This window comes from Corvus kubaryi, unplaced genomic scaffold, assembly GCF_017639235.1.
Source record: "Corvus kubaryi isolate FWS band 111438036 unplaced genomic scaffold, C.kubaryi_AGA036_p1.0 37382, whole genome shotgun sequence".
NCBI classification, from domain to species: domain Eukaryota; kingdom Metazoa; phylum Chordata; class Aves; order Passeriformes; family Corvidae; genus Corvus; species Corvus kubaryi.
This window is the reverse complement of record NW_024581124.1, coordinates 8,041,889-8,055,529: the sequence shown is the minus strand read 5'-3', so window position 1 is coordinate 8,055,529 and position 13,641 is coordinate 8,041,889. Positions and strand designations below refer to the sequence as shown.

The window sequence follows — 13,641 nt, the reverse complement described above, 5'->3', positions numbered from 1 at the left end:
TGGCTTTAGGCAGGATGGGCAACTGTGGTTGCCATTTTTATCCTTTCTAAGTAGCAGTCCCTGTGCAGGACTTGTAGCTGAAAGGAAATTTTAAAACTGTAAAATGAATCACACTTAGGTAGAAAAGGAATCTATGGCAGCTCTGCTTGAGACAGGGGCTGGAACACATGAGCTTCATTTTCACAGTGAAAAAGTCCTTTGGTGGCTAAATGCATTTGTGAGTCAGGGTTGCTTCAGCCCTGCTGAAATCAGACGTCAGTGACTCCTGACTTGTGTGATATGAACTGAGGCCATGATGTTGCATTCTTTTCATTGTGATTTTCTGCTGCTTGTAAAGCACTGCCCTTCATTCTGGACCATGAAAATTAGCAGCAAAAATACTCCTGATGAAATGAACCAAAACTCATCACTGGCTGTTCTGTTCTTTAGGCCATTTAGAGCACCATGTGCTTTTATTCATTTTCTTTGAGAGCATCGTGTGTTGCTGATGTGGGTTTCTGACTTTTCAAAAGCCTCCTTCATTGCCATACACACAGACAAGAGGGTGAGAAGTGCCCATGCTTCAGATCTCATACCTCGTCTGAAGAGCAGTTTCAGCCAAAACATAATTATACAGAAATGACAAGCAATTACTCCACAGAACAGCTCTTTGGTAAACTTTGAAGAGCATCTCCTTATTTTGCCTGGCAGGCAGGATGGGTGCTTTTTTGACTCTGCTGTTATCAAAAAAGAGCCACTTTAGTGCATGTGGCTTCCCCTCTACCCAACCCATCTTCATCAGAACTGTCAGTGGTGTTCCAACTACAGAATATTCATAGGTGAAAAGGAGACAGCTGGTTTTTGCATGGTACAGGTCAGTCTGGCAAAAGGGTTGTCATTCTTCGTAATGCTGTACATTAAATATTGTTTGTATGCATGAATATAGTAATATAATGTGCATGTGAGAGGATGGAGGCATGGAAATGGGTCAGGCCTCCCCACCTCTGACTTATCAAACAGAATGTTAAAATTTGCTCAAGGCTGTAGGTAAAGCAAATCTGTTGTCCCAAATCCATGATAAAATCACACAGTGGCCTTTATTGAAGTACAGAAAGGCTGTTCAGCTGTCTCTGCAAGATGCCAGTGAAAATGCTGTGCCAGAATGCAGAAAACCAAGTTTCTTGGGTTTTCTCAACATTACAGCGTTGGAAATGATAATGCAGCTGGATCATTAACTTCAACAATGTCAGCATGTTCTCACCATGGCATTTACATTAATTAGTCTACATATTATTTAACAGCACACTTCTCTTAGATGAATTCACTAATGTACTTTTTGGCTCCCACTATGTGGAGTGCCTCTGCTTCGAAGCTAAGCTATTAAATGCTAGAAAAGGTAGGAAGATTTGTGGAAACACACACCAGTGTGTTCACATTTGAAGAGAACCACATAAAGACGCTGAATGATAACCTTCCTGAAGGAATCTCTTGCTGCTTACTCTGCAAAAGTCTTTGTTTCTACCTCATGTGCAGGCAGGAAAGAAAACAAAAAACAGAATATCAAATCTGGAGGAGGAGCAAATGTTTATGGACCTGAAAAATGAGAAGAATGAGTGGTTCCAGCAGTTTGTTTCAGCACAAATTAAGACACTGTTCATAGTCTAGAAAAGGAACATGAAAATATGATGAGAAGCTAATATTCACAGATCCATACACAGCTGCTCCCTGTGAAAGGAGGACTCAGCTTGACCTGCAACCTATTGGATTAAAGTGCAGTATCTGTGGGGGGTTTTTTTAAAATCTGCTTTCATAAATGTCAGAATTGAGAGGAGCGTCCCAACTTGGTCAGGAGTTCCAATGTGGAATGTTATACTTCTTTAGTTTTGCCTTATCTCCGTTCTGTTTTCTGCAGCTGAACTCAGCCTGGCAGGTTAATCAATCAATTAACATGTAATCAATCAGAAAACCAAATAATTTGAGGGCTTTCCAAGAAGTATGTTGGCTTTGAGTTTTGAGGTTCCCTTTTCTTCCTCCCCTCCCCCTGATGTTTTTTGGAAGGGAGCAAAGAACTTTTATGTTGTACTCCATGTGGTGTAAATCGAACTGTAGAAATGGAGAAATACATCATAAATGTAGGCAAGTCCAAGGCAAAGAAATCTGAGTGCCTCCATATCAGGCTTGCTTAATTACTTCTTAATGAAGTAATTGGGTTTTGCTTGAGGGATGTTTTTGTCTGTCAGATCCCTGGGCAGGTAAGTGGCATTGGCATGGGGAGGCATTTGACCACACATAGGATGAAATATAAGGGTTACATCTTTACATCATCAGAGTTGTCTTTTAAGTGTAAATCTAAAGGTTTACTCTTCTAATAACCTGTTAAAGTAACGTGCACCTGCCTATAATGGATGAGACAGTGAAAGCCACACTTGAAAGTGAGAGCCCAGATTTAATGTGTGTTACTGACAATGAGCTTCGGCAGATTTGACTGAATTCCATTCAGAGCAGAATGAATGCGACCTTCTGGACACACAGGTGCTTTCGGAGAGGTAATTGCCCTGTTCCCCAGTATCTGCACACGGTAAACTGGAATTTGCCTTAGTTAACCTGGAAAATACTGGTTTGCAGTTATTGCCCAAGTGTGACACTTTTAGCATTATCTTACTAGATTATAGGTAGGAAACTGCTTTTTATAATTATTATTATGTTATCAACAAATTTGAGAAATATTTTGAATCATTCATGCCACTCTCAGTACTGAACATTCTTCAATATTTTAAATACTCCTCGAGAGTTCAGCTTTCAGCTTCCCTTAGTTACATGCTCGGTAATGTGCACCCCTGTGAAGTTTTGTCATTTTGTTCTCCTTGGCAAGGAAAATGCAAACGCTGACATCAGAATATCATGTAGTATGTGAAATGAGGACAGATGAGATTTTCATGCAGCCTTAACTTACGATTTTTTTGGTGACAGTAAAAGAAGTGATCCAGAAACACATTTGCACATTAGTTAAAGATCTGACTTATGTACATATATCTATATATAGCCAGCCCCACCTAGTCTGGGAGCTGATAAAAACTCTGCAAGCTGCCCTCTCCAAAATTTTCCCGCTTTCTAAGCCTGCAGTGAGATCTCGTGCTTGGTGCTGTGCGTGCCTGCAATAATTTGTTTTCTTTGCTCTGGTTCATCTAAACAAGCAGCAGCTGCAGACATTGCTGGTAAGATGTGGGTATTTATGCAAATGTGACTGTGTGGCGTGTAATAAAAAGTGGCAGCTGGGTGCCTGTCTTGGTTTCTGTTGGGATGCTCAGAAGTGCTGCGGTAGGGGTTTGAATGCGTCGCTTGATGGCTGCCATTCATCTCGGAGCCCTTGATACTTCGCTAAACAAAGCAGAACTGAAACTGCAGGGATTGGCAGCGCTCACGGCACCTCCCACTGAACAGGAGCGAGGTGGACCTGCCGTGAGCTTCCCAGTGCTCCAGCACCTTCCCAGGGCTGGCCGGGTGTAGCACAGGGGTGAGAGGAAACTGGGAGAGACAGGCTGAGCTGCAGAGCAACTCTCAGGGAAATGGCTGAGGTGGCTCTAGGACGAAAGCTCCTCAAACTGAACCAATATTTGAGAGGCACAATACACATACACAAAGACTTGCTTCTTTCTAGTTTTTTTTTTTTTCCTTTCTCTTCCTTAGGCTGTGTCTTTCATGCTTCAGATCTCGAGATGCGAGGCATGAAATGTGGTGTGTGGGAGGGAGAGGCTTTGTGGTTGAGCTGCAGTTTTAAGTTAAGTTATATATTGCCCATAAATGGTTGTTTTCTGGGGCTTATCATCTTCATTAACAATCACTTTGAGCTGAGTATTTTTATTAATCAGCTTGCAGCTGGCTGTTTATGCCTCTAAAAAAATTTTCACGCTACAGTTTCTGAGTTTTTAAGCTTTTATTGAACCCTTTCAAAAGGAAAATTCCTCTCAAATCTTTTTAAAAGTGGAAGCCACAAACAGCATCTTTGACAGAATTTCTCTTTATTTTGAAGAATTTGGAATCAAAATCATGAATGATACTGTGGAAATCAACAACTTTTTAAAATTACCCAAATCCAGATTTACCCGAGATTGCCATAAAACCACTCATTATGTCATGATGGCCATAAAACAGCAATTATACTATCTTATTCTGAGTTTTAATTATGTAATTGCAAGGAGTATGTTGATTGAATTCTTAGAATGTTTAATGGTGTTAAAGTCAATATTATGACATTTTAGGCCATATTCTTCAGAAGTACTTCTAAATGATACCAGAATTCACATGCTCCACCCATCCTTCCTCGTACATTTTATTTTTCATTAAAGTGGGGGGTTTTTTAAATGAAAACACAGTGCAGTCTCTTTATGTCTCCGAGTGACAGAGCAATGTGGCATTTCTATCATCACACACTGCCCAGTTACTCCCTTCCCCAGCCATTTTAACCCTTTAGTTAAGATCCTGGTCCATCTCATCCAGTCCAGTTGTTTTCAATTAGATTTCACCAGACTCTGCAAGACCACTTTAAGGACCCCATGGATACTGGCTGTTTCTGGTCCCGGTCCTACAGAAAATAAGGTTTTCACCCCCAATAAGTTTGTTTAAATAAACAAACATAAATAGACAAACAAATCCATTTGCTTTTTGTCAAAAAATAAGTTAGGTCATCTGAAATTACTTTAAATCCTACACCAAGAATATCCATAGATTGTAAGCGCATTAATCAGAGAATGTGCAACTAAATACTAGCACAGAATTCCATTTTAGAGATCAATGCTCTTGGCATCATTAGGGGCAAGTTTCATGCACAACATAATTACTGCATCTTATGAATCAAATTATATTAATAAGCTGATCTCTTTGGGACAGGAGCTGTCACTTGCTATATTATTGAACAATGCTTATAATGCTGGGGTTGTAACTTGATTGCAATTGAGATCTGACTGTAAAATTTTAATCAGGAAAGCTTGGTAGTTTTTCTTCCCTCACAATTTATACAATCTCTCAATGCATTTTTCTCTATCATTTTAGCCATTTTCATTTGACAAATATTGATGGGTTTTCCAGAGCTTTAATGGAAGTAAAATTGTCATGAAAAAGCCTCCAATAATTGCATGTGTTTCTGTGACAGTTACAAGCCAGAATGCTTTGTTCCAGAATAAGAACTCAAATTATTATAGTCTAAGCTACTTCTCAGTCTTTTAAAAGTCTTCTACTCTGAGTCACTCAGAGCTTTTCTGAATTGTAGTTACAAGCTGTACCTTTACAAAAGTATGTGACTATTGCCCGTGCTCACAGGAAGACTTAGCTTGCAGCTGTTTATTAATGTCAACAAACACTGCACACAGGTATCAACAGGAAAGATTGCAGGACCAATGTTAACAGCCCTTAGCTATTTTAACTTGTAATACCTAACTCCAAAGTATTCTTGATGTTGTAATTCTTACTCAGGCAAAAATTTAAACAATAAGCAGGAAAATTTTTCTTTATTTTGTCCTGGTATTCTATGGTGAAATCCAAAATTTGTACTGGTGATATCATACCAGTCCAGTATAAGCAATACCAGCACTGTATAAAAAAGTATCAAATTTATTTTGATCCAGCACCAATTTTTAATTTGGAATGAAAAGGCATAGATCAATCTAGATGTCGAGGAAGGAAAAAAAAAGCAAGAGCAAGGTAGATAAGCTCATACTGAATGTCCAAGATGATCTGTCTGTCTCTGAGTTAATTACATAATTACGTATCTGTCACTTCAGTAAGTGCCAACCAAAGCAGGGGTCAGAGCTGAAAGGGGAGAAGGCAGCAGCCTCAGCACCACCTCTGGCATCTCTGAGTGCCTCTGACCTTGTCCCAAGCCAAGCTGGGAGCCCCCAAACTCTCAGGCCTCAGGTTCACTCCAGGACGTTTCCCTCAGAGTAACAACTTCCCTGAGCCAAACAAGGAGTGAGAGCAGGACATTCCCAGGGATTGACTAACCCTGCTGTCCCCGCCTTGGGGCAAAATGCACGCGGTTGTGAGTTCATTCAGAGCTGAGCTGCCTCTCACATCGCGCTGGTCGTGCTGCTGTGCACCAGATGAATTTTGGAGGCTTTTGTTTCACCCTTTTCACAGCACTCACGCAGAGACATTGCAGTGTTCATTCTCTGGGTATGACACCTCTCGTGTTTGAATATTTGTAATTAGATAGCTCTCAGGCACACCAAGCTGGAAGATGCAGTTTTTACATGGAGATTTTCAGCAGTTTATTGTAATGTAGCCACTTTACGGAAGAATAAAGGCTACTTTTGTGCATGAGAATATTCCATGTCCATAAAATGTTGACCTTATTCTGGAAGATAGTGTTGTTATCTTCCATCTATAGGTGAGCACGTATATCTATAGCAGATAGACATATTCACAAAACTGGAATTTTCCTAAAAGATGTGCAATGGAAGAAGCTACTCAGACAGTCCCGCTGGTTACTGTCATCCTGACCATACAGACCTGCCTGCTCTCATTGGGAGCATCTTCTCACAGAGTCACCGCTCATCCTACGTTTCTCCAGCTGCAGGGTAATCAGTGGCACCTACCGGTGCTGGGGAAAGCCCTCAGGGAGTCAATGTGATAAATCAGTGATTATAATAGAGGTGACAAACGTGTTACAAAGTAAACAATGGCATCTTGTTCTTCCAGTTTTGCTGACTAACAAGGAGACTATTTCTTCATATTCCAGATTTTCTCTTACCTCCTGTTTGTGTCTATGATTTTCTTTTCTGCTGATGATTTGTGTACTTTTGGCCATGTTGGAATGACAAGACAGTGACATCTGGTGACCAGTTTTGTATATAAATTTTATTTTTTGATACTTTGCCATGAAGCAGTACCCTCAAATTCTGCTAATCACAGAAAAAATCCATTAATAAAGAGATAACCTCAGCAAGACCCATAAAGTGTATACGAATGTCACAATTCTTTAAATATTAAGTGATTTCTTATCCATGTAGCCAGCTGTCTGCCCACTGCCAAAAGCTGCTTCCAGTCAGGTCCTCCATTGTCCCCAGGTGTCACCTACATCTGCTGGGTGTTTGGCCCGAGTTGCTGACTGACCACACACATAGAGGGCTGTGTGTTATTTTTAGATGAGGAGGAAGCAGTCACTGAAATAGAGCTGATGTCTCTATGTACTTCTTCAGAAAAACCCAAAGCAAAACCTCCCAACTCCTCAACCTTATTTGCTGTCACAGCTTCGGTGTTTTTTTCCTAAGTGGGTGCCAGCAGGGCTCCTGCTAACAGCCCGATGTCTCGGCTTGCTGCACTTCCTGGCCTATTAATTTCATAAACAGAAACATTAGTGCTCCTCCTCCTCCGGGCTGGGAAGGGGATGTTTACACTCAGTCTTTATCAGCGAGTGCTGTGGCTGCTGAAGCTTTATCTCTGCCCCATCACACTGCTGGATCACATCATCACTTTAGCTCTCAAATGTTCCTCGGGTTGTTCTGATGATATTGGAGAACAGATTGAATTTATCCAGAGATGCATGAATAACAAAGAAATCAAGAGCAATAAAGTGCAGGGCTGCCTCTTTAATCAAATGGGTTTCCTGCATTGTCCTGTAAAGAGCTGGGGATAAATGGCACTGCTTTGGACCATTATTCTCCTTGGCACTGCTACCAGCACTCCCTTAGGATAAATAAGCTGTTGCTCTGGGAAGAAATTTGATCCAACACTTCATTATCCCCCTGCCGTTTCCTTGCCTCCTCCTCTTGGCTGGGTAGCTCAGTGGGACCTGGGGCTCCCCACTGCCTGGGGAAGCCGTGATGCTCCATTCCCTTCCCCTCCTGTTCCCTCAGGTGACAGACGTGGCTCCAAGGCCATCGTCACGCTGAACTGGAGCCAGTGTGGGAACTTTTGGTGTTAAACCCTAAAAATCCTGCCCTGAATGGGAACTTGGGCAGAGTCCTCACACAGCCAGGCTGGTAGCACAGATCACTGCCTTTTCCTTTGTGTGGTGGCTGCTCTGTCATTCCATCATATTGTCTGGAAATAAATTTAAATCATCATCAATTACTAATCTGTGCTGTTGGTATCTCCACTGAGGTGAATACAATGCTACAAAATTTGTAAGTCTAATTTCTTTACATGTTGGTTCTTTCTGTATTCCCAGCTCCTGCAAGATTTTGCAGATATGCAAATTATTTTTGATCCATTTTTGGGAGTAAGTTTTAATTATTAATATTAAAAAAAAGAATAATTTTTGGAGCTGTTAGATATTTTAAATTGGTGTCATTTTCCTATCTGTACTGCTGAGTATAAATAAAAACGATGATTGCAGTCCTCTGACTTAATGGGAGTAACCTGGCAAGTAATATCATTCCAAAGCTTTTTTCAATCTTTCTTTTTTTTGCCATCATCTGAGCAAAGATGGATTTTTCCATAGTATCATTATGAAACATTCATAAACAATAATGTTTTCCTGATTGTAAGTGGTATGTTTTAAATTACATTTAAAGCATCTGAAAGTAATTTATCCCAGAGCTACATGGTGTCACTTGAGAAAAGAAAATCAAATTCGCTTTTGAATTTGCTGTGACTTCAGTAGTGCTTGTAATGGCAGCTCAAGCTGCTTCTTAGCAAAACAGTCCCTGAGCATCTTGAGGTAGCATATGTGTGTCTCTGTGTGTAATTTCCCAGCTTCAAGAGTACTTTAAATCTTCACTGCCTCATTCAGGTGTCTCTGATTCCCTTGACCTTGTGAATATTTTAGTGTTGTACTTTCCAAAAAATTACTATTGCAGCTGCTATTTAACATTTTAATTTTTTTGGAGTGTGTAATGCTATAAAGCCAAATTAGAAAAATTACAATGTATGTTCATACAAATTAATTATTCCTAATGGTTTCCTGCCCAAATACATATTCCTTTCTGTGAATGAAATGGAAAGGCGATTCTTTACTCTGCGAAAATGTCCATATGTTTATGCAGATCTTAATTTACAATCTCATTATAGTTCTGAATTCTACTAAAATGTATTTCTATTATAATTTTGAGGACATTTTTTTCTTCTTGACTCTTGTCCTCTCCCTGCTGCCTGCAGGTGGTTTGAAAATGCAGCTGGTTTACTGTTCTGTTCAAGGTTGCTTTGGTACTGTAGGAAATGATCTGTTCTTTCTTGTGGCCGTGAGGAACCTGTTGGCTGTCTTCAATGGAATAATTTGTATCCTTAAATCTCCACTGTGCATTGCATTTGTATCCACAGCTCCAGGAAGATGTTGCTTTTTGGCTCATGAGGTTCTGCAGATCCTGGGCAGGTAGGGAGCTCCTGTTCAAAATATTTCTTCTGCATCAGGACATGATACAATATTGTGAGCCTGGGTCTGTTAAAGTATAGAGCCTATCATTTATGTAGTGTTTTTTTTCTGGTAATGGAAGGTGTTCCCACGTTCTGATAATCACTGAAATCATCAGCCTGCACCACTTCTTCAGGGTTCATTTGTTAAAGGAATTCTTTGTTTGCTTGAGTTTCTTAGTTGGGTTTTTTTGTTTGGCTTGAGGGTTTTCTTTAGGTTTTGCTTTTTTTTTTTTGTTTGTTTGGTTTGGTTTTTTGTGGTTTTGTTTGTTTCTGGTTTTTTTTGTTTTGGGTTTTTGTTGTTTTTTTTTTTTTTTGTTTGGGTGGTTTGTTTTGTGCTGGGGGTTCTTTTTATCTAGTGAATATTCTTTGTATAACATATATTACATTGAAAAACCCGATCTTCTTGGATGGATAGTCCTTTACTAGATCTTGTGTTATGTAAATGTGACATCAAGTCACTAAATACAAAATATCCCAGGAAATAAAGGCCTGAAAAGGCAGAAGAGTTGTAGTAACAAACTTTGTGTCTTTCAGCAGTACAGAGACTTCGAGAGCAGAGCTTGCGCTTCCCCACACAGAGGGAACACAAGGATGGCCTCCCCCGTGGAGCTCAGCCTCACACATACCCCGGGGGAATGTAAGGGGAGCACTCAGCAAAACCCTCAGGAAGCGTTCACTGATGTGAAATACCGGCAGGAGGAAATCTGTGTCCTTGAAAAGGAGGTGCAGGATGTGCTGCAGCGGTGCCTGGTGCAGAGGAACAGCGGGGTCTGCTGTGATTTCACACCGGGAAAGATGCTGATCTCATCCACCTGGAGGAGTCTGAAAAATTTGCTGTGATTGCAGAATGAAGCCTCTGCAAAGTGTTTGGTTCTCACAGATAGAATCATCCCTAGTGACAGAGCAATCTTCTTTAACCTGATTTAACCCTTCCATCATCTGACAACCTCATTCTATGCTTGTTCTCTAACACAGAGAGCTGGTGATGTGGTACCAATGGGTAGGATTTGTTCTTCAGAATTTAGCAGAAATCTGACAGTGTAAAAAATTAAGCCTTTAAGTGTTTCCCAGTCTATTGTATTTTTGTTTCTCTCAGTTCTCACCTGTAGCAGGGGATGGGATAAATACTGAAATCAGTGGAGACTGTTAGAAGGAAAATGTCCAAGCAAAGATGACAAGGAATGGTGAAACCCAGTAAAAACATCTACTTATTTGTAAAGAAAGGCAGTGCATTTTAATGATGTTATAGGGATGATCACAAATCATTTTGAGAAGGTTTAAGTATGATTAGCAAAGAAAAAAAAGACAACTTTTTTGATGCTTTAGTTCAGCAAACCAATTACAGAGTAACTTAACTGTGGTGTTACTGTAGGTTTGTGTTCAATCCTTAATGCCTGAACCTTTTCCATTCTTAAACAAAATCTCACTTCTGTCTTGAGTCGTACTTTAAACCTGGACTAAAGGGCATAGAGGCTACCACGGTCTGAACTCAGGGTCTGAATTCCACTGGAACTCCATAGCAGCCTCTCCAATCTCTCAGGAGGAGGCAAAATTAATCATTCAGGTCCAGACAGTGACTTGTGTCTTCCCCCTTACCAGGAGACAACAACTTTTCCTACAAGAGACTGGGAAACAAATCTTGCACATTCTCTTTTGCATGGTGTACAACAGGATCTACAAGAATGAGTGAGAGCAGAGAGGAAATGTTCACTTGTGTGTCATTGCAACAGAGCTGCTCAGCAACACATGGCCAGGGGCAAGGCCTTCATGCTGACCATGGCAACTCTTCAGTGAACATAATCCTGTGCTTGCTTAAGGACTCTGCTGAAAATGAGACTCTCTAATCCAAATCAGGATTCAGGCTGACTCAGGATGTATTTTCTCCATAGTCCTAGCTCCAAATGGTGCAGAAATATCAGTGGTGGATACCTCTGCCCCTCTAACTCAATAGATTGTAAGACATCTTTTCTTCCCATTCTTGCTGTGATAAGGAAAGAAGTTACTCAGGATACTCACAGAGTCGAAGGGTTTGTCATAAGGTCATTTATCTGTTGTACAGTCTCAGACTCCTGTGAAAAGAGGTAGATACAAATTATTTTATTTTCTTTGAAATCACCCACCTGATCTCCCAACTCACAGAAGTGGGATGAGTCTTTGAGAAAGAATGTGCTGACAGTGTCAGCCCAAGGCATATTCTCTTAGATATTTCTCAGGACCCAGACCTCTGCCAGAAGCAGTCCAGTCTTGAACCACACGATCTCTCCTTTTTTATAATCTTACACTACATAAGCTTATGTTATTTCACAATGAAGCTTTCCATTTTTGTAATTACATAAGCTGAACTCTGAACACGTATGATCATACTGGTGACTCTTTCCTTTCTCCTCAGCTCTGTCCACCCAGGCTTATTGCTCATTAATGTCCTTTTTTCTTAGAGCATTTGGTGTTTGCCCCAAAGGGCTGAAAACAAGTATTGCAAATGGAAAAAGCAGTAATTTTGTGACTGAGCTGTAATTTTTGTCAGAGGAAGCAGAGCCTGACTGCAGCTGTGCAGAACCTGCTGCCTGGGCATTGCAAATGCTGCAGCATTTCCTGCTCTGTCCCTCGCTGCTCCCTGGGGAGAGCCTGTTTTCCCAGCTCTTCTTCAAAAATGCATGTTATTGCCAGCCAGATGGATGACCTGGAAATGTTAAATAAGAACTAATTCAAAACCAGCAGACTGCAAAACTTCTAGGCTAAGAAAAAAAATGGCACAAGCTAAATTTAGAAGGCAGAGAAAAATCAATTAATAGAAATGTATTTGAAGGAACATGCAAAATGAGGCATAAAAACTTATATAACAGGTCCTGTTTTGGCAAGAAATATAGAACAAAATATGGAAAGAGTGATGGAAGTGGATAATAATTGTTTGAATGCTTTAAACAGGTTAGAGTTTGTAATATTTTCCACTTAAAGTGAATGCAGACCTCATGTGTTGTTATTCAAAGGCTTGGAAGTCTTTCTTCCTTAACCAGGAAAGGCAGTAAGAGATGTAGGTCAGCATGCTGGAGAGTTGGTTGAATGGCAAAAATGAATCCAGAGGGACAGGAAGATGCGCTGTTGTTTTCTCTCTCTCTCTCTGCAGAGCTACACAGGTGCTGTTTGGAGATGTTGACAGGTAACATTTTCCCCTCCCCATTTTAATTTCCCCCAGGAAGCACCATTCCTCCAGTGCCACTAACAGTGGACTCTGTTCTAGTACAAGAAGATATACTGATTTATGGCATTATAACAGGATCACTTTTCATGCTCAAACCAGCAATTATCAGCAATTTTGGCGATGTGTTGGAATCTACGTGGCTGTAAAAGACTCTTTCCAGTTAAATAAGTTTTGAAAGTAATTTGAGGCCTTTGCTATTGCAAAAATCATTTTATTAAAAACTGTTTCATAGCTATTCCATTCCAGCATAAACCCACTTGATTACTAAAGAAATTTGTCTTCCTCAATTATTTTAAGTCATTGATGGCTTATGTGGCCATAAATTGCCCCCTAATGCCAGTCCAGAAAGATAATACTTAGGCACCCTATTTTTTTTCCTAGAGGGATGCTTATGGGCTGGTGGGAGATGTCCCTGCCTACAGCAGGGCGGGTGGAAGTAGATGATCTTTGAGGTCCTTCCAACTCAAGCATTTATATGATCAAATTGGAGTGGGAAAGGGAGAGATTCACACACTGTGTGTAATATCCAAAGCTAAAGAAAATATGCCATTAGATATGAGATTCCAGGTAAAAGGAAGTAATTTTTTTTCCTATCTCTGGTGTTTCACATAATTGCCATTCTGCTGTTGCTATGGTAATGACAGCACTTCTCTGTCTCTATACCGTCCTCTTTTCTGTCACTCAGATCTACTTACATGTGCTCCCTTCTACTCAACATATGAATTGCTCATGTAGATGATCTTTTTTTTCATCTTGCTTTACAGATTCATACAAGAAACTTATTTTAAGTCTACACAGAACTTAGAAATAGATATATGCTTAAAGGCTTTGCTGGACTGGTACCAGTGCTGTATTTCTCAGAGGATCAGCCACTGCAAAAGTGATGGGAGCTCTCTCTTACTCTTCACAGAGTATTTCAAGGACCTCTTAAATTAAGGCAAACATTGTCTCTTGAACTGCTTTAGCAAATTGGCATGAGAAAGACTGAAATTAAGTCTATGCTATTTCAGCAACTATAAACTTTCCTCATCCTGTGTGATGTTACATTTAGAACTTGGCTGAAAGAGAAAGGGTTGAGGAGTGGCTGCTGAGCATTATTCATCATTTACAGTGCA

The 13,641-nt window shown here is 40.3% G+C and overlaps 2 long non-coding RNA genes across 2 annotated transcripts in view; both read left to right on the top strand.

Annotated features, from left to right (window-relative positions):
• The window catches only part of LOC121667793, a 211,476-nt gene that overhangs the window by 110,862 nt on the left and 86,973 nt on the right, over positions 1–13,641 (top strand). The window lies entirely within an intron of this gene.
• On the top strand, positions 9,198–10,682 carry LOC121667794. The gene is made up of 2 exons (XR_006017156.1): positions 9,198–9,286; positions 9,865–10,682. It is a non-coding gene; the product is annotated as an uncharacterized LOC121667794 (long non-coding RNA).